This window comes from Lipotes vexillifer, unplaced genomic scaffold, assembly GCF_000442215.2.
Source record: "Lipotes vexillifer unplaced genomic scaffold, Lipotes_vexillifer_v1.1 scaffold1396, whole genome shotgun sequence".
NCBI classification, from domain to species: Eukaryota; Metazoa; Chordata; class Mammalia; order Artiodactyla; family Lipotidae; genus Lipotes; species Lipotes vexillifer.
This window is the reverse complement of record NW_006777671.1, coordinates 1,269,304-1,291,511: the sequence shown is the minus strand read 5'-3', so window position 1 is coordinate 1,291,511 and position 22,208 is coordinate 1,269,304.

Below are 22,208 nucleotides of genomic sequence, written 5' to 3'. Positions count from 1 at the left end.
GTGTTAGAAAAATTGGCACCAATAGACTTGCTGTCACATGGCTGCCATACACCTTCAATTTGTAAAAAACACAATATCTGTGAAGTGCAATATAGAAGAGTGCAATAAAATGAGGTTTATCTGTATTCAGGTTCATCATATTTCTATATAAACTTTAGAATTAACTCTAAATTTTTACTAGTGCAACTATATATATAGGACTAGTGCAACTATATATATAGTTGATTGTGTTGATTCTAGTCTATTGATTCGGTTTCTCTGGAGAACCAAGGCTAATACAAATCTATAGATCAATTTGTAGAGACCTGATATCTTAACAATATTTAATCTAATTCATGCATATGTCATTTCACTTACTTAGGTTCTCTTTAATTTCTCTCAGCATATTTTACAATTTTCATGCCTTGAATGTCTTTTTCAAGATTGATTCCCAAATATTAAACAGTTTTTTGATGTTGCTGTGAATAATATTTTTTAAACTTTAATTTTTCAATTGTTTGATGCAGCATACAAGAATACATTTTGCTTTTGTATATTGATCTTTTATCCTATGACCATGGAAGGACTAGTGCAATGAAATAATCAAAGAAGTATTTTAGGAAGAATAATCAGAAGAATCGCTCACTGCATATCGGTTGGATGCAGCCCCATGAAGATACATGAACCTTAATCTGAGCCAGGACCACAGACCATACTTCTGACCTTGGACAGCTGCCTGCACATTTGTGCTCAGAGTCAAATGTGTTTACTTTGAGGCCAAAGGATGTATATAGATGGTTGCAAACCTATCCATCTCCCTGGCTGGCAAAGCAGCTCAAAGCACATACCTGAAAAATGAAACTGTAGCAGTGTCCTCTTGGTCTGTGAAGATTGGATGAACACTGCTATTAAATTGGGTTCTAAGAGGTGACTAACCCCACCCCTTCACTTTGTAGCTGAAATACTAACACTCAGAGAGGTTGAGTGACTTGGGAAAGTCACACAGCTAGCTGGGGACTGAGCTTGGATGAGGACCATGTCTCCTGATTCTTGAGCAGGATTCTTTATGTTACTCCACATAGCTTTCATCTTTCTCCTCCACTTGAGATCTTAATTTTCCCAACAGGACCCTAGCATCCTCATCCGGTCCCATCACAGTGCCCTACTGACTCTGCCCTCCCTTATCAACCCTCTACATCTTTCAAATCAAAGAGCCTCACCCTGTGTCCTATTCCTAGGGGTCCTAACAGGGCTTAGTGTTGAATCAAAATAATTGGTATGGAGTACAAATTGGTATGAGAATTGGTATGATTACTAATGACTATTCCCTGTGTCCTATTCCTAGGGGTCCTATCAGGGCTGGAGGTTGAATCTAGAGAGCCATTGCTGGACTGAGTATAAATGCATGTTCAGGGCTCAATATATTGCCTTGTGTCTAAAGTAGTTTTAATGCCTCACTTCATACGAACAACTAATATTTCTAAGAGTTAAATTTATTGACATCTTACTATGTGCCAGACACTGTGTTTAAGGATTTTATATAAATTATATCATGGATATCATGTGCATTATGTCATTATCTCATTTGAGTAATGAATTATAAGGTACAAGCCCAGTGAATGATTTATTTAGAGACAGGTGGGGATATCCTACCCCCTTTTTAATGATATCACTCAGACAGTAGCCTGATGCCCTGGGCATGGGGCCAACAGATGAGAGGCGCCTGTCTTCACTTCCAACTCCTTCAGCTCTCTGCCTAGTGAGTCCTCTGTGCACTCTGGTGAATGCCCAAGCAGTGAAAATTGCTGCCTGGGTGGGAGGGATTACAAGAGTTGCTCTTCTGTACAGGATTCCTAGAGCTGGGATGGCTAACATGACTGGGTATTCCAGTGTTCTGAAGCTCACTGTTTGCTAATGACTTGGGGAGTAATAGCCGGGCTGCAGGTTACCATGTGTGGCTTAAGTGGAGAAGTGTCTAGAAAAGATGCTCTTGATGTAGAATTTATCATGGTTTTCTACCCATTAGCAAATTGCCTTAAGACCCATTTTCATGCTTTGTCAGAGTAGAACCAAACTATCAAAAACAACTTAAGAAAAATCCATATCTCATGAACATTTTATAGTGACATTATTGTAGCTCTAGTTTGAAAAGATTATTTTAGGGTTTACTAATATCTACAGTGAAAGATCCAATATGGAACACCATCATCTGCAGAGCACCTAAGGAATGAAAAAGCAGCACACTAAAGCAACTTTGACTTTCAAAGATAGATGTTTTGGGGGCTCGTCTCTCAGGTGCAGGTCTTAAACATCAGGGTGCCAGATGTGGGATTCAAACCCTCATCTCCTCAGGGAGAAGCTAGGGATTGTGAGTTCCCTCCTAATTGTGGCTTGCCATCCCAGCGGTGGGATTTATGGTGAGATTGTGTCTCAGCCTCTTTTATCTGCTTTGATGTGGGATTTTTTTCATTCACATGGTGTGCAAAAGTTGATCAACAAGTTTTTAAGCTTTTTTGCAGAGGAAATTGTTCCACGTGGAGCTGTTGTTTTGGCGTGTCTGTGGGAGAAGATGGGTTCAGGCTCCTCCTATGTCGCCATCTTGAACCATTCTGTGCCAACTTTGAGAATAAGGGCATAGGGAAACTGAGACTATAAGTAATTAAGTAAATTACTGAAGGTAGGTGTTTGGGTCAAATGCAAATGCAATGATCTCTTCTTATCTACCTAACTCATACTGCTGTTATGTTGGATTAATCAAGCCATGAAAATATAAAGGTTTCTTATGGTTCACTAGGAGTCAGTGATTTTATATTGAGGACAACTAATTTAGTGCCTTTTGAGAATGTGTTCAAAATTGCCAGGATGCTCTGCATTGTCTTATTTCAAGCAATTACTAACAGGAATTATTAGACAACGCCCAATCTCCTACTATATGTGAACTGATTTGCTTTCCATCTTTTTATTAACTGATTCAACTATCATTGTATTGGAAAAGTATAATATGTACACTTCTGCAAAACTATTTCCCTTTGTATGTGTGTGTGTGGTTCCATGGAGGAAGACTATAAAGAAGGATTCATTCATTAAGTCATTCAACAGGTGTTCGGTAGACCTGATCATCTGAGCCAGCTAAACTCAAATCATCCACTGGGGCTCAAAGCTGTCAGTCATCACCTCACTTTCTGTCAACAATGAGCTAAGCTCATCACTCAGACTAGCAAAAGAATAAGTGGGAGGGTCCAAGTGGGTGAGAAATGTATTTCAGTTTGGGGTGTTTTTACTAAGAAGACAAGATTTTAGCTAGTTCAGGTCCCAGATGTGGGATAGATGACACCAGAAGACATACAGGAAGCCAGAAGGAAAGGATCCCTGGAGAAGTGACTGGACATTTACATCAATCTGTCTAAACTGGACCATGGTTACTTATCTTAGAATCTGAATTTTTATCTTAATATCATAACATTGGTGACATTATAAAGTTCTTTTTTTCATTTGCTAGAACTTGTAGGGATCAGAAAATTGTATTTTTAAGAAGTGGTAACTTTTATTCTGTTTGACTATTTTTACTTATTTTACTTAGTTTTTTCTAGAACCCAAGAGGGGAAGTGATAAAAGGAGAATTTTTTTTTCTCCCTCAGGTTTACTCAATATCTTCTTGGGGCCCATATATAATGAAATATTTCCTTGGAAACTCTTCTCTACTCTAAACTGGATGACTGTTGTTTAAATAAAGGCTTATTCCCTTAAATTTCCTCCTTGGAATTACAGCTAGAGAATTTAGGATGGAGAGTTTCTAGTCCAGGGTAAGCAACTTTATGGTACAAATGCCTCTACTTTGCTTCTCTTGTGCTCGTGACAGAACAACCAAATAAGCAGTTTCCTACTGAGCCTGGGTGTGGAGATAGTAATATAATTCCTGCTTTATAGATGAAGAAACAGAACTTTAAAAGTTAAATAACTTTCTTAAGTCTCTATGACTCTAAAGCCATCATTCTCCAGGGAATCACTACTAATTGATAAGAGCTGGCAACTAATACGAAATTTATTTACCATCCAAGATCTAGTTTACCCTCATTATTTTTCAATGAAAAGTGATGAGTCGAGACAGTCTGAATAATGTTGTTGAAAGTGCTTTGCAAATATGTAAAGAATGCCAAAGATGTTAATTGTTCTTATCAAGGACACAAGCCCAGCTAGTTTATATCAATTCTCAAACTGTGGTGTGCAGCGGAATCACCTGGACAGCTTGTTAAAACACAGATTGCTGGACCCCATCTCAGAGTTACTGATTCAGTGGGCTTAAGGGCCAGCCTAAGAATTTGCATTTCTAACAAATTTTCATGTAATGTTGATGCTGCTGGTTCATGAACCACACTTTGAGAGCCACTGGTTTATAGCATACCTGAGCTCAAATATGATTACCATGAAATTTCTCTTTTGCATTGTTGCTAAGCTCAAAAATAATTGACTGATTTTTGTAAATATTTTTCTGCCACTGTCAAGCCTCTGTTCATGCATATTCAATGAAATGTTCATGTTGATAAATGTAAATGTGTAATCATTGGACCAGAGCCAGCAGAGTTTAATTGAAAGAAAAATCAAACCTAGGAATATGAGAAAAGTATTAGTCAGAGGCCAGGGTAAGGATGAAGTAGGTCACAGGAAGCTAGAAAATAGGAACCATTTGCAAAGGGATATGTTAGACAAGGCTTGCTGTCAGGGAGGAAAGCAGAAAGATTTCGGCACCAAAGAATAAAATAATACCTCAAGTACTGATGAACTGATCTGCAGTGGAGCCATTCGTTGTGCATGAAAAACAGTCAAGTGGACTTTGGATCAAATACTAGTAGGGCCACCAAGTGAAATGGAATTTAACTTATCCAAGGAGGCTGCAGAGAACAGAACTGGCTTCAGTGGGCCAGGCTTCAGGGAGGCAAGTTCTGAAAGAGCTTTGTAACAACCATTGCATATGAAGATGGACTGGGCTGCCTCCAGAACAGAGACTTTCTTAATACAGAAATTGTTTAAGTAGAATCAGGTGACCACTGGGAAATGAATTTAAGCAATAAATGCGGAGGCTAGACTTAGAGATGTGGAGATTAGATTACTCTGAATTCTTCTGGGACTAGGGAAACCCAATAACACTTTGATTTAAAATAACAGTAGAAACAAGATGGCAGACAAGGTGAGAATGACTTCACTGATGTCTGTAAAGAGGCTGGGCTTTGGACTCAAACAGGATTCAGAAAATTTGCAGCCCCACATTTCATTGCTGCTCTCTACCCCATCTACCTATCGGAGACAGAGACGCAGTCTTGCCATCTGTAGATCAAGGGCAGAAACAGCTGCCTCAGAGTATCCTAGTGAGAACTAAAAAGTGTGTCACATGGAAATTGTTCTTGACACACAGCAGGAGTTTAATAGACATTCATTGTCTGCCCCTCTCTCCCCTTTAGTAAGGTAGAGCAAACTTGACCCAGGGAAAGGCTGAATTTAAGAAATCCAGAACTACTCAGTCTCTAAGATCTGTCTGTGAGGAGTACTCTCACAAAGAAGACGTTGAACTTTGTATCTTGGATCTGAGACCCCTGAGATCTCACTCACTTGAACAGCAGTTTCTCCAATGATCACGATGGTCTGAATTTAAGTCGGTAAGAATCAGTTAGTACTAATGAGTCATACAGAAAGGAAGAGAGGATTTGGGGCTGAAAAGCTTTCCTTCAGTAGGATATGCCCTGCCCTAAGGCTTGGATGGCAAAATTGAACACTAATGGCAGTACAGAACCTCCCAGCACTGGACAAGGCAGATAGAAAACAAAGCAGATGCTGAGACAGGATATTCAGGTCACAAGCTTATATAAACTATGTGGATCTGGGTCTGGGAAGGAGTGTGTTTTATTCAGCTTTCATCCAAGGATCTAAACCTAACTGAGCTTGTCTGAGAAACATTGTTAATATATGTATTTTCTTAGGTTGTGTGTGTAGATACGTTACTATATCCATCACATGTTACCAGGCTAGGAAAGAGAGGATTATGAAAAATTTGTGTTCAGAAGGGGTATTGGATCTGATTAGGTAGAGAATTATTGACATGGACAAATAGTGCCTGAAGTTTCATTGGCTACTTTCAGTTGTAGCTGGGGGAGGAGCCTAATCAAACTGAAGAGAAGGGCAGGGCATCTGTCCCTTAATTGGGGAGACAATCTTTCTTCTACTGCTTGAAACAGATGCAGCTTGCAGCCATCTTGTGACTATGAGGGGACAAAGCTACATGCTGATGGTTCCTGAGCAGTGGGGTCACAATCCTGAGCCACACATCTGGAGCCTCCCTGCATAGAGACTTTTCGATATGTGAGATAATATATTTCTTAATTGTTTAAGCTACTTTTAATTACGTTTCTTAGACTTAAACCCAAATGTACTCTAACTGTAAAGAGTGAAATGGAAGACTGCTGGTTCTCACTATAATCTTCTCTGAACCACTTGATTTAAAAAAAAAAAAAAAGTATGCACTTGTATTGTTTTGATTTTTTTAAATAAAAGTTTAAAGGATCCTTGTTTTTTTTTCCATAAGGGTTGAAGAAGATTGATGTAGATATTAGTCCTTTTTTTAGGCTTCATAAAAACCAAGAAGAGTTTGGGTTCTTGGAATGTCAATGACTAAACCAGCCAGTTCATTCAATCTATTTAGTTAAAAAAACAGTTAATTCCATTAAGAATTTAGAAATGGTAAATCTTTTAGCTATCACAGAATAAGCAATAGTTTAAATGGCTTCATTATTTTACTTTCTAATCAGTTGTGTGGCATCATGCAAATAGGGTATTATAACATCAGAATTTAGTAACTAGTAATATTGTACTAAAATATGATTAATACATTGTGCAGCCAGAACTCAATGAAGCAATTTTCAATGTCCTATAAATAGTGAGACTCTTTGCAAAAAGAGGGTCATATTCCTGGCAAACGTGTCATAGCTAATGCCCGTCAACTGACTAATATTCATTAGCATTCAACACATTAATAGATTATCTTTCTGTGGGCCCTTCTGTTCTCGATTTATAGTTCTTTGTGGTATGGTGTAGTAGAAATAGCATGTTCTTGGAGACCAAACTTGGGCTGAAATGCCAACTTGGATACTTACTAACATGGTAACTTTTGTCAAGTTACTTGTTGCCTCAAAGCTTCAATTTCTTTATCTAGTCAATAGGGACAGAAAACCAAGCTATTTCATTAGATTGTTGTGTGGATAGAATTGATAGGTAAAGAAACCAACAATGTGCTTTCACATATTAAGTAATCAATACATGTTATTTTCTTTTCTTTCCTTTATCCTAATTTTCCTTGTGAGAGCTTCTCAGAACCTCAATGTTTAGAATAGAAGAAGGAATCTAAGTATGACTGAGGGAAAGGATATTCAGAAATGTCTATAAATGTCTAGTTAGTTGGTGACACTGGTTATTAGATGCTGATTTACATGGTTCAGAGAGTTTCCAGGGAAAGAAGGCAAGCTTTCTGTCATTGGGACCAGACACAACTGAGCGTGTCTGGGGTACAGCTGCAGTCACCAGCTGCTACACCTCTGGTCGGTGGTGGAGGCATGTGGCCTGCACAGCGCTCACAAGAGGGAAGGGTGATGCAGTAAATGTTGATCACAGTTTTGTTTTGTTCTGTTTTCCCAGTCTCTGTCTGAATCCTAGAACAAAGAACCTGTAAAAAATGCAAAAACAGGTTTTCAATAATTCAATGAGTCATTTTTTTTTTTTTTTTGCAGTTACGCGGGCTTCTCACTGTTGTGGCCTCTCCCGTTGCTGAGCACAGGCTCTGGACGCACAGGCTCAGCAGCCATGGCTCACGGGTGTAGCCGCTCCGCAGCATGTGGGATCTTCCTGGACCGGGGCATGAACCCGTGTCCCCTGCATCGGCAGGCAGACTCTCAACCACTGCGCCACCAGGGAAGCCCAATGAGTCATTTTTAATGACTCATCTGAAGACTGGCATGCTGCTTGGGGGCACCTTAAACAAAATGCAGTGAGAAGGCTTAAGTCATTCTCTCTTCTCCAAATGCCCCCTCTCACTCCCGCCATAAGACAGCTGTGGTACCATTAGAACTCAGAGAGTTAGTGATGGGGCTGGTGGAGCTACGAGGGTCCAACAGACATAGAGGCTCAGCAGTGCCTGATCTACTAAGGTGCTGCCAGCCTGGAAAAGTAACAGAAGGGTCCATGGTGCACAGAGGAGGGGGATCAGCTTCTTCTCAGAGCAAGAATGAGGGCCTGTGTGTCCAGATACATATGTGAGACATAGGCCTCCAAACTACAGCTGGGTATAAACTTTATTTTATCACTTTTTTGGGCATGAAGATATTCACAGAATGATACTGAGAAATTATTGCAACTCATAATTTTAAAAATTATTTATGGTGACATATATATTTTATATCAATATAGTATACCCCTGAAGTTCATTTATTTTTGTGATTGATAAAACAACTGCAAATTCTGAAAAGCAAAGGGTTAAACTTTCACATCCTCTAATTGAAAGAGAAAAAAATGAAGTGAACAATTGTTAGTTTGGAGTTGAAGTGTCAGCCCAAATCACATCTTGGGCACATAACCATGCTTAGCCCCAGGAGTAACGATCTCAAGTCCATTTATTGAGCGCTTGCTCTATGCTAATCTCTGAGCTATGCATTTGAAATAAAATATGTCATTTATACATTTCTATGCTCAGCAATAGCCCTCTGGGGTCGGTGTAATTTTCCCCATACGGATGGGGCTTTGAGGGCTGAAGTGACTTAAGTCACTTGGTGGTTGAGTAGAAGAGTTGAAATGTAAACCCAGGTCTTTCCAGCTATAAATCCGTGCTCTAAACCACTATCCAGAGTTCTCATCTGTGTCAAGATTGTGTTTGATTTAGTTAAAGTGTTGATAACTGGGCCCACTACTAGGTCTGTAGGCTGGCAGCATTGGTACCACTTGGGAATTTGTTAGAAATGAAGTATCCCTAGTCCCGCCCCAAACCCACTGAGTTACAATCTGCATTTTAACAAGATCACCAGGCAATCTGTATACGTATTAAGGTCTGAGAAGTACGATCTTACATTATATTCACCTTCTCTGCCTGGGTACCTTTCAATGTATCCATTTAATATAAAAACAGTATAAATCCATTGTCTAAGACCATCTCACAGCTTTGAGGAAGAACTAGCTAATGTAAAATTTATTCCTTTCTCTTTTTGAATGGATTTATATGACATGAGAACAATTGGTTGAAAAGTGCACAATTCAGGCAGCCTATTATCTGATACCACGGTTGCCCCAACGATTCTTTTAAGAAAAAGTCTATATTTCAAAAGAAATGACCTCATTCACAGTAGTTGTGTGAATAGCTACAGCCAGCATGTTTCTTTAGACAAGGCCAGAAGGATCACTCCACGCCTATCTGGCCCTCTACCACCATAATGTTAACTCAGCATGTAGTCAGCCTTGTATCAGCTGGTTGCTGCCTATTTGTCTAAGGAAACAGTTCCAGGACAGATCATATTCACAAGAGACTCTGCCTTACTGAGGGCTCCAGAAATGTTAATCTTTGAATAACTTCTCTACAAAATCCAGAACAAAAAGCTGTACATAGCTGAATATCTAAAGAGTTTATGGTAATTGTGGTAAAAGAAGTAATTTTTTTTCATTGTTGTTCCTGGCATCTAGGAACCTAAGAATATCTTATTACCTAAGAACATTGTGAGAGAAAACTTGAGTTAATTTGCTCCTAAGGTGACAACCCACCTGACATTTAGGTACCTGCTTTGCAGAAGACTTCAAAGGTTTTATAAACCTATTCCTGGATAAGAGAGAAGGAAACCAACCACAGGAGAATGGTAGTGATAATTAAGACAATGTTATGATTCACTAAGAAATGGCTGGGTTATGAACAATGAACACTGTGGCATGTAAATTACCTAAGAACAGAGTTTAATGATGTGTTCTTTCTTATTAATTGCTCCTTTGGTGACATGGTCTGTAAAAGTTATTTTTTAAAAGAAACAAAAGAAGTCCACTGCCTCATTGTAACCTTGGCAAATTTCACACATTGCTAAATTTTATGAGTGTCTTTAGCTAACCCAGGATTTATCAGCATGAACTGTAATTTGGTTTTATATGTTTGTATGATAATCATGAGATATGGTTCCATATGGAATTTCCATAACTCTGAATGGCCTTCTATTAAATATCAGAAGTTGAACTTTATCATTCAGCACACTGATTATGTTCGCTCATTCATGTAAAATGTTCCCATCTTTGATATTATCTCTTCTAAATCAAACCCCAAATAAAATTTGTTTTGTCTAAATGAATACATTTTGAACCATGGACTGTGTTTACATGCAGCTGCTGAAGCAGACTTCAGGGAGCCAGATATGATCATTTTGGCCATCTTCCCAAACAATCCCAATCACAGAATATAAATGCCAGATGGAATTGTACAGTGGCCGTGATGATAGGATCACAGCTCAATCAATCAGCAAGTGTAACTGACATCTATCCAGCTTCACCAGCTGGTGGGTGAGAAAAAGTATTAACATTTACAATAAAGTTTCCCAAATTTCAATAGCTCTGCACCGCCTACCCCACCTGATCACATAGATAGTCCAGTTCTTTTCAGATGTTTGTCCTTAAATATTTCTGAGTCTTTTTAGGAGGGTGGAGCCTGAAGGCATCCTGATCCCCACTAGTTTATAGACATGGGAAAGACCACTTTTCTCCAAGAGCCTTTCAGGGAACTAGGAGTGGACTGCCTCCCATTGAAGCTGGGTCACTGCTTGCACTCAAGGAACCACCAACACCCCTCTTCTCTGTTGTCCATTTGTGTTGCACCCACTGCTTGCCAACTTACTCTGGAGCCCTGAGCTCTGTGTCCGGATGCACAACAGTCCGTGCAGCTGCTGAGCTCCTTTGGGCCACCTACCTCTGGGCTGCCTTCATCTGGGTTTCTGGTGATCACTTCTCCACCCAGTAAGAGAACTGACTTCCATTTCTTGTGTCAGCCACCCTCAGGGAACAATCTCAGACCAGAGAAGTATAGGGCCCTGGCTGACAAGTTTCTCTTTCGTTTAAGAAGTCTTCTCCTTCACAAAGCACACTCTCATATTATATGTGAACCACTGCCCCCAACACTCACATTCAGATGCAAAGGGAATCAAAGGATGGGCTTTACTAAGGCTTGCATTTACTTTTCAAAATGCATGGCTCTCTGGTCAAGGTAGAGTGGAGAACGGAACTGGCATCTGAGACCAATTCACGGCCTCTCACTCTTTTCTTTGTGAATTGAAGACATCTGAGTCTGCATGTTAGAGCCAGACTTATCTACTCCATCAAGAGGAAACTGAGAGGGAGGACACATTGCTGGGGGGAAGTGGCAGAGTAGGGTAAGGAGGAAAAGGAGTGTCATGTAACTCCGTGGTGTGGAAGGTGACATCTACTAAAAAGAGCCACCATGTGGCAATAATATTCGTGATCCATCCACTTTGTGAACATAGAATCACAATGGCATTTGCATCCCAGCGAGAGATCAAGTTATGAGAAATATGCTCACACCATTCTTCTAACCATTCATTAATTCAACAGATATTTATTAAGTTCCTACATTGTGTCAGAGACACACATAGTGTGGATGGATGTATAGATACATAGGTAGATAGACAGACAGATAGGTAGGTAGATAGAGTCTATGAAGAAGGTATTCTAATTTCCATGGAGTTGGATATTAAACAAACACACAGATGATGAATATATTCTTACAGATTTTATTGTGATTATGAAGGACAATATAACAAGGGAGTTATGGAAGATCTTGAGGAATGATAATCATATTATATAAAATTATATATCGTATCATGTTACTTTGTGCCAGGCATACATATTTACTCATATAATCCTCAAGGAAACTTTATAAAATAACTACTACTCATATCACCAATTTTATAGACAAGGAAACGTACAGAGATATTCATTAATTAGTCCAAGGTCACACAGCCTGTAAGTGGTGGATCATGGATTTGAACCCAGGATTTAGGTTGAGACTGAAAGATAAGTAGGATTTAACCAGGTGAAGAGTAGGTAGTTCGTTTGTCAGACCAAAAGAATAGTATGTGTGAAGGTCATTATGCAGTAATAACCTGGTACATTTGAAGAAGTGAAAGATGCCCAGTGAATGTAGCAAACAGAAGGACAATCATAGCACGTGAAGCTGGGGACCTAAACAGATCCTGTGGAACATTTTCCCTTCTTTTTTAGAAATTATGGTATAATATACATAGAGAAAAATCTGCCAGTTTGAGTGTATAGTTCTAATACACACATATATTGATACACATATGTTGATGTACACATGGTCATGTAATCACCATGGCAATCAAGATATAGAACAGTTTTGTGAACATCAGAAAATCCTCTATTGCCCCTTTGTAGTCAACTCTCTCCCCTCCTTTGGCACCTACTGATGTGTTTTCTGACCCTAGAGTTTAGCCTTTATAAGAACGTATAAAATGGGGTATATCGTATGTAGCTTTTTGAGTCTGGCTTCTTTCACTTAGTGTAATGCATTTGAGATTCATTCATGTTGTTGTGTGTATCAGTAGTTTGCTGCTTTTTGTTGCTGAGAAGTATTCCATGCAGCAGTTGAAGGACATGTGAATTGTTTCTAGTTTGGTGTTATTATGAATAAAGGCACTATAAATATTCATGTGCAGGTTTACTTGTGAATATAAATTTTTATTTCATGTGGGTGGACACCTAGGAGTAGAATTGCTGGGCCATGTGGTAAGTGTATGTCTAACTTTACAAGAAATTTTCAAACTCTATTCCAAAGTGTCTGTGCCATTCTGCATTCCTACCAGCAATGCAACAAATCTGTAGTTGCTTCACATCCTTACCCATGTTAGTTATTATCAGTTTTCTTTAATCTTTAAAAATTTTAGCCATTCTAATAGGTGTGTAGTGGTATGTCATTGTGCTTTTAATTTCCATTTCTCTGATGGCTAATGATATTGACATCTTTTCAGGTACTTATTTGATAGTGTCTTTCAGGTCTTCTACATCCTTACCAACTTTCTGTCTACTTGTTCTACTGATTACTATGGAAGTAATCTTGAAGTCTCCAACTTAAGTTTGTGGATTTGTCTATTTGTCTCTTTCTTCTTCCCATTCTGTAAGATTTTACTTTATGTAGTTTGAAGTTTTGTCCTTAGGCACATACACATTTAGGATTTTTATGTCTTTTTGGCGAATTGATCCTTTTTAACACTATATAATACTCTTCTTTACCCTAGCTGGCTATAGTGTTATAGCCACTTCAGCTTTCTTTTGAATAGTTTCTATGCATGTATACATTTATATGTATATGTTTTTCCACCTTTATTTTCAACATATTTAGTTGTTTTATTTAAAGACAGCTTTTTATACAGACAGCACATGGTTTGCTTTTTAATTCAATTTGACAATCTTGGTCTTTTAATTGGCATATATAGACTGTTTATACAATTACTGATATTGTTGGAACAAAATTGAGTATCTTGTCAGTTGATTTGTATTTGTTTCATCTTTGAAATTATTATTCCTCTCATACTACCTCCTTTTGGATTGAGTATTTTTATGATTTTATGTCCACTATTGGCTTATACCTTTTAATAACATTTTTAGTGGTTGCCCTAGGAGTTACAATATAGAACTTTAATTAACCACAGTCTACCTTTGAATAATACTTTACCACTTCAAGTATAGTGTACAAATGTTACAACTGTGTAGTTCTCGTTTCTCCCTCCCGACCTTTGTGCTACTTTCAGGTACACTATAGTATTTTGTTTAAACATAGTATATATACACAATACATTGCCACTACTTTTGCTTGAATAGTCCAACATCTTTTAGAGTAATTAAAATGAGAAAAAATAATTTTATATTTAGTTTAATTAATTCCATTTACAATACTCCTCATTTCTTCATGTAGATTCAAATTTCTATGATCACATTTCTTCTGCCTCAAGAACTTCTTTTAACATTCCTTATACTGCAGAGTTTCTGGGAATAAATTATCTCAGTTATCATCAGAAAAAATCTTTATATATTTTCATTGTGTATAAACTTGTCTAGATTGTCCTTTTTCCCACATATTTTAAAGATGCTGCTCCATTGTTTTCTGGCTTGAATGGTTCTGACAAGAAATCTATAATTTTCATCTTTGTTCCTCTGCATGTAATGTGTGTGTGTATGTGTGTGTGTTTCTGCCTGATTTCCAGGTTGACCCTTTGTCTTTGGCTTTTAGACGTTTGAATATGATATGTCTATGTGTACCATTTTATTTTCTATTTTAGTTTATCCTGCATAGTGTTTTCTGAACTTCTTGGATTTGTAGTTTTGTATCTTTCATTGATTTTGGGAAATTCTCCCCTTATATCTTCAAATACTTCTGTCTTTCTCTTTCTCTTCTTCTAGGATTCTAATTATATAGACTTTTTTTTTTCAGTGAAGCATAAATAGGCGCCTTTTATTACATACTCACTTTATGCCAAGAACTTTCAAAAGATGATCTTATTTAACCCTCACAGCAGCGCTGTGGGGTAGGCATTTTATTTTATTTTTTTTTATTATTTTTTTTAACATCTTTATTGGGGTATAATTGCTTTACAATGGTGTGTTAGTTTCTGCTTTATAACAAAGTGAATCAGTTATACATATACATATGTTCCCATATCTCTTCCCTCTTGCATCTCCCTCCCTCCCACCCTCCCTATCCCACCCCTCCAGGCGGTCACAAAGCACCGAGCCGATATCTCTGTGCCATGCGGCTGCTTCCCACTAGCTATCTACCTTACGTTTGGTAGTATATATATGTCCATGCCTCTCTCTCGCCCTGTCACAGCTCACCCTTACCCCTCCCCATATCCTCAAGTCCGTTCTCCAGTATAGACTTTTTAATATAGTACCATAGCTCACTTGCTCTCTCTTGCTCTCTCTCTCTCTTTTTTCTTTTCCTTTTTGGTTTTCATATACCATAGTTATAGAATACTCTGTTTCTAAAGAATGTCCTTTCCCTTTGTGTTCAATTTGATAATTTCTAAAGACCTGTCTTCAAGGTCATTAGACCAATGAGCCCATCAAATGCATTCTTCATGTCTGTTACCATGTTTATCATTGTTAGCATTTCCATTTGATTCTTTCTTATGATTTCCAGTTCTTGGTTGATACTACCGTTCTGTTCATACATGTCCACCTTGTATACTACAGCTTTTATCATATTAGTCATATTTATTTTTACATTTCTATCTGATAGTTCAAACATCTAGATCATATCTGAGTCCGATTCTATTGATGTCTTTGTCTCTTGACAGTGTATTTTTTCTTGCTTCCTCATGTGAATCATAATTTGTGGTTAAAATCTTGACATTTTATATGGGACAGTAGAGACTGAGACAAATACTATTTACTCCTGGAAATGAGCATGCCTCTTCTCTTGTTAGATATTAAGTATCCAGGGTTGAGTCAATCTAGTCAGAGGTTGAGCTGGGTTTGGGCTTTGTTGTTGTTATGTTTACCCTCAGCACCTCACAGCATTCATATTCCTCTAGAATTACTTTTTATTTAGGATCCAGTATGGTTTTTTGAGGATTTTTCTTAATGTTCCTATTCTACTTACAACTTTAGACATTCCCAGTGAACCTTGGAAAGAGAGTCTTTCTCCACACTCTTGTCCCATACCCAGTAGTAGGCTGCTGTTATATGTTACTCACTGCTTTCTAGTCTTCTTTAAGGGCCAGGGTAGAGGAGTTTCCTGTTGTCCTGTCTTAGGCAGGTACTGAGTTTCTGGGTCTCAGTGGTGGGGGCTTCTCAGTGAATCTGCCTGCCTCAGTGGAAAAGGATGTCTAATGTTCTGGGCTAAGATCTTTTCCTAACATTTCCCCAGAGGTAGAATTTTTTCCATGCACTTTCCCCAGCTGTAATGGGTCTTCACCTGTGCCCTAAGGGTGACAGGGTTTGCTGTGCTTCCACTGGAAGTTTAAGGCCTTTGTTCCATGGAGGAGATAGGGAAGAACAGTCTGGGAGGGGCTTTGTGCTTTCTTGCAGTAGATGTTGTTCCCTTTCCCCAAACCTTCACCACAAGGGAGGTTTCCTCCAGTCTCTTGCTTCGATCCCATCTCTTGTCTGAACATTCAGTAAGGTCTGTGGGGAAAAACCTGCTATTGTATCTACAGCTATGAAGGGTTCTGTAATCTAGTGATAGTCTGTGCTTAGCCTTTCACAACTTGTCAAAAATTCCAACTTACCAGCTTTTTCTTACTAGCTTGTGTGGTATTCAGCATCCGGTAATTAAGAGCCCATTCCTCATCTCTCCTTGGAGATAACTGTCTTTTCTTAGATTTCAGGGTAGTTGATTGCCTTGTGACTTCAGTTCTTCGATGCATTCAAGAAAAGTTGTGACTCTGTAGATTATCCATTTTTTCTTGTCAGTGTTGGATTGACTCTCCAGTTTTCTAAATCCTAAGTGAAAGCCAGAAGCCAGAAAGCCTCAAGCCTTTAAGTCATGTTAAGAAGCTTCTATTTTTTCCCAAATAAGCAGGGATCCATAGAAGGGTTAAAGCAGAGGATTAGTTAGTTTGGATTTATATTTTTATAAACCATGTTTTATATTTATTGGACATCTGCTATATGTCAGAAACTGGAGTTTCTAAGATAAATTTTTAAAATAACAAGAAAATGCACTCAGATAGCTCATAATCAAGCAGATAAGTCTTATCGACTATAACAAATAGCTATAAAAAATGTCAATGTAAGTGCTGTAAATGAATGTCTAAGTAGAGAGCTCTGGGAGAATTAAGTGGAAGAATTTAATTTTGGCACATAGGGGTAGAGATGGTAGAAGGTGACATTTGCATTGTATCTTGATATGTAAGTAGAATATGGTTTCAGAGGAAACTTGAGTGAGTAAAATTTATGTCTAAGATTTTCTTGTAACTTGCTTTGTAAATAATACTAGTTTAATTTCTTATCATTTATATCCAGGCAAAGGTGGGTTGCTAAGAAAAGAAGGAAAGCATTCAGGTTTATCAACCAAACACCACCACTGCTAACAACAACTAATATTTTTCTTTTTTTTTTATCAAAAGGGAGTTCCTTAGCCCTTGATAGCTATGAATGATGGCTAGTTTGCTGATACAGAACCATAGAAGTAATAAAAAACAAAACAACTTTGGAAGTCTGTGGTTGTGTATTACTGTAGTTCCTAAGCTGGCTTACTATTAGAATTTCCTTGAATGCTTTTACAAATGGAGAACTCTGGACTTAACATCCAAATGTTCAGATTCATGCTGTGGAGGCCAGAATTCTGCACTTTTGTAAAGCTTTCAAGTTGAATCTGAAGACAAGCTAGTGTATGACAAGTGGATTGTCTCCCATATTTACAATTCTTTTATCTTAGTTTGGGTTCCTCCAAAAGCAGATCCAAGAAAAAGACTTGCTTTTAGATTGTTTATTTGGGAGGTGATCACAGGAAGCATAAATGAGGAAGTAGGGAAACTAAAACAGAGAAAGGACAGAAACCAATAAAGGGTGATTAAATGAGCTCCTTACCACTTCGGGCATGCGAGGTTCAACCTCACTGGGCACTTTCTGAGGAGCCTATACATAGTCCTTCCTGAGAAGACTGCCTTTGGATAGCCATATTTGGACCATGTAACTCAGTTTACTTGCTTTACTTTGACCACTATATCTGTGTTTTCAAGGATGCACATCTGACCCAAAGGCTACCAACCTTTAAGATATCTAGTGTCCTATGGGATAAAAGATAAACCCAGTTGACCAGATCCTCTCAGAAGGACAAGGCAGTTGGTAGGATGTTTGAAACTGGGTGTGATACCATGAATTACAGATGGCTCCCTGATAAGCAAGTTGAAGTATGAGAGGATAGAGATACCATTGGAGAGAGATGTAAAGAATAGCCAGTCTCTAAAGCTTTCTACGGTACTGATGGCTTCTCCGCTCTTGTTTCCATGAGGCCCAATTTAATAAACAGTATCTCTTCTTCTTGAGACTAAGGCGTCATTTTTTCTCAGGGGTCCATGCAGATATATCCTTACAGAAATTTTCTCATTCCTTGAGGTAAGTTGAATAGGTCAAAAGAGCCTTGACTTAAACAATTAAGGAAAGTAGCCACAGGGCCACAGATGGCAAACAAGACACAAAGCAACCTCAGATGTCCAGAATTTAAAAAAATCTACGAGTAGATGATTAGAACTTGATTGTACTATAACTATAATGATTAGTTTTAAGTGAGAACACTTTTCCTCCATACAACTGTTAACCATGTGGTCAAAATAAACATTATAAAGATATGTATGCCTACATGCAGACACTATAGAAAGAAGAGCTTATTTTTGTGGAATTCCTCTAATGTATCTCCAGAAACCTGAGCCAACTGTATGGATTTCTCTTTATATATGTTTTCTGATTCTTCATATAACCAATTCTAGGGAAAAAATATTACGATTTCAGATGGCTGTCCTTTTCACTTGGTTGTCCTTTTTTAAGTGAGTCAGAAGTACAGTGCCCTGTATTTCTTAGGTTGGGTTTGGTAATCAGCTTCTCACAGCTGGTCATTAATACCCAGCTAGTCCTCTGGTCACAGGGGATCTTTAGAGCAGAGAACTTGGCCCACTGCAATTGCCTCAGGCCAAATTCTTTGGATGAACTTACTGCTTTTGTTGAAGCCAGTGGGAAAGGCACTCATCAGTGCATATGGAAAACCAGGTTTCCCAGACAATTATTTTTTTTTTTCTTTTTGGCAAAGAGTAGCTCTTAAGGGGCAAGAGCTGTGCAAAATGGGACTGACAGAAAGGAGGGGGATTTTTAATGCTCGATAGTCTGAACTTTGATTATATTTATCTTAATAAATATTTCTCACTATGTGTTTAGCACTATTCTCAGCATTATTCAAGGATAAAGAGAAATGTAAGACCCATTGTTTTCCTCAGAGAGCCTACGCTAGACATGAATGATTAATTATGAAATAAATTAATATTTCTATGGCACTACATATAATTTACAATTGCTTGTATGTGAGTGCATTGTATATATTTATATATAAATAAATATGTCTGTTTATATACCTATATGTCTACATATACGCATATATTTGTATGCATTTCTTCTCAATTAATTCTCACAGCAATCCTCTAGGGCAGGGGTCCCCAACCCCCGGGCCGTGGAGCGCTACTGGTCTGCGGCCTGTTAGGAACTGGACCGCACAGCAGGAGGTGACTGGGGTGCAAGCGAGCAACTGCTGCTCCCCATTGCCCACATTACCACCTGAACCAATCCCGTCTGTGGAAAAATCATCCATGAAACCGGTCCCTGCTGCCAAAAAGTTTGGGGACCGCTGCTTTAGGGTAAGTGGTATTATTATTATTCCATTTTACAAGCATAAAAATAGGTTGAGTGAACTTGCTCATAACCCCTGCATCCCTTACATCACTATGCTTACCATACTGCATAAACAAATCTGTATTTGTGTTCCTCTTCCCCAGTGGACGAGGAGCTGGTGAACCTGGACAGAGACCTCTTCACCTTTATATTGCTAGCACCTAGCATTTGTTGATTGTTATTGAATCTCAGCCCTGGTCTCCAGGTTACCCATATTGCCACAGAATAAATGTTCTCCAGGCTTCCTGGGGCTGCTTGTCAATCTTCACTCCTGGTGCCTAGAAGTCCCACTACCCCCATCAGTGCTGCATTCCTCAGAACCCAGATCAGTGTGTCCTGCCTAGGTGTCCTTACCATTCCCCACCATTGTTCCCTTAACCACCTGCCTGCTAATTACCTGCTAGATGCAGATGATGTCAGCCTTCTCAAAGTCTGTCTATCTGCAGGTTTCCCAATAAGCTCAGCTCCTCAGTGATGAAGAATACAGAACAAAAATAACTAAAAATTCTAGAATCCTTTTGTAGGTCAATTCCTATACTTGTTTCTTTATATACATTATTTTATTTACACCTCACAAGAACCTACATATTATTACAAATGTGAAAATAGGTTGCAGAAGTGGTGGTTTGCCTAAGATCACACAGTCAGCAAGTGGCAGAACTGGGGTTTAAAGCCAGATCTCTCTGACTCTTGTATCCTTAACCATTAAGAATAATATCTGGACTTTTTACTTTTATACCTTGCTAAAGAGCCTGTCTTACTTTGGAATGTTGAATAGGATGTTTGGAGGAAGTGAGTAAATCTGTCCAAGTGCAATGTGTTGGAGAGGCTTTTGTGATTATTCATTTTATCTCATTTCTTTTTCCCACACACTCCTTGAGACTATAAGTTCCTTAAAAGCTGGAACTGGGCTTTACTGGTTTGTGCCTTATGCTGAGCACGTTCCCTGGAACAGCATAGGTGTTCTAAAAAGCTTGATGAATGAATAAATGAATAAAGGCATTTTTTTTTTTTGCACACATGCAATTTGATCTCAAGCTTATGGCCTTTAGGTGCTGATGTCGCCATTCAATCTTGTATGCAATGTACTAATTACGATTCCTTCCATGAAACAGTCTCATTTCCTTAGCCATTGGGTATAAAGCTTTCCTCAAATTGAAAACAATTTGGAAAATAGCTATCACACACCTGAGAATGATAAAGGAGGGACCACACTTTTGAAGGCAGCATGTGGGATGATTTTGATGGCATCCTTGTAGATCTTAAGTGAACTTGCTCATAACCCCTGCATCCCTTACATCACTATGCTTACCATACTGCATAAACAAATCATAGACCCTCCCAAGACCTTAAGCAAAATAGCAAAGGAGGAAAGGTTGATTTTTGGTCCCATCTGTCTCTTTCCAGCCCTCCATCCTGTGTGCTGAGTCATTATCTCCTTTGTCATCTAAGAAACAGATGATGTCCTTTACAGTTCAAAACTCCTACCTTTCCTCTCTAGTCGATACATGTTCTAAAGTTTCTCTCCTCTTCCACTCCATCAACATATCTATGTCTCCACTGGCAATCGTTGCTGGGGTCAAATTATTTTATTGTGCAATTTATATTGATTCATGAATGACTAACAAATCTTTATCCCTTGGTTTTCTTTTTAATTAAGAGAAAAAATATTTAACCAAATTGATGTTTAAATCGGAAGATGTTACTATTCTGGTTGCTGAGGATAAAAAGGTGAATCAGGCCAAGTCCCTGCCCTCTAGAACTTACATTCTTAATGTGGAGAGATGAAAGACAAGGAAATAAATAAGTAGAACAAGGAGCAAGCCCTTCAAACTCTGGTCTTAAATGCATCATGCCATGCATGGGGTCTATTGGAAAACTATGAATAACAGAGATCAAATCTATAATTGGAAGGCTCTGTTGGCTATTACTTCTAACTTCTGGTCTCAGTGATCTGTTTGGTTTCTCTGAAGGTGCTGAAAAATGATTTTCCTTATTGATGAGAGCTTAGGAGGTGATGGAGTGGATCAGGAAATGGGGATTTTCTAAAAGAAGCTGCTGAGGTCTTTTCCTTTATGGTAAGGAACTGGAGTTACATTTATTGTTTAGCCCATAAAAGCTCTGAGAAATAAAGCCCCAGCAAAAGATGACTCAGACACCCCTCCTTTGTTAACTTGGAATAATGACTGTTACCTGTAACCAGGCTGGCTCCAGAGAGCAGGTGAAGAAATAGACAGGAAGCACCCTTGCCCAGAATCTGGTATACAGTAGGTTCTCTGGGTATGTTTGATACTTTTCTCTTTCTTCTCTGATTTTAAGGGAGAAATATATACACAAACAATTGTCATAAAATACAAGTGCAATATTGAAGGCAGTGTTATATCTACAGCATAATAGAATGAACATGGTGATGGAAGTGACAAATTCATTGGCGGTGTGGGGAGATGGTCATCCATATGTTGTCTGTAATATTTGAGTTAAATTTTGAAGAATGTATGGGATTTAATCAGATAAAGAAAGGAGAGCGGCTCTCTAAGTAGAAGCAACTACACATGCAAAGGCACAGAAGCTTGAAAGAACATAGTTCCATGTTACCAGAAATTAGAGGGCATTTATTAATTAATTTATTTATTTATGTGTTCATTCAACCAATATTTATCCAGTGTCTACTATGCCCCAGACACTTAGAAGGAATTTTACTTGTATTATTTTTATTTTGTGTCTTACTACAAGTTAAATTTATAGAAATTGTTTCCACA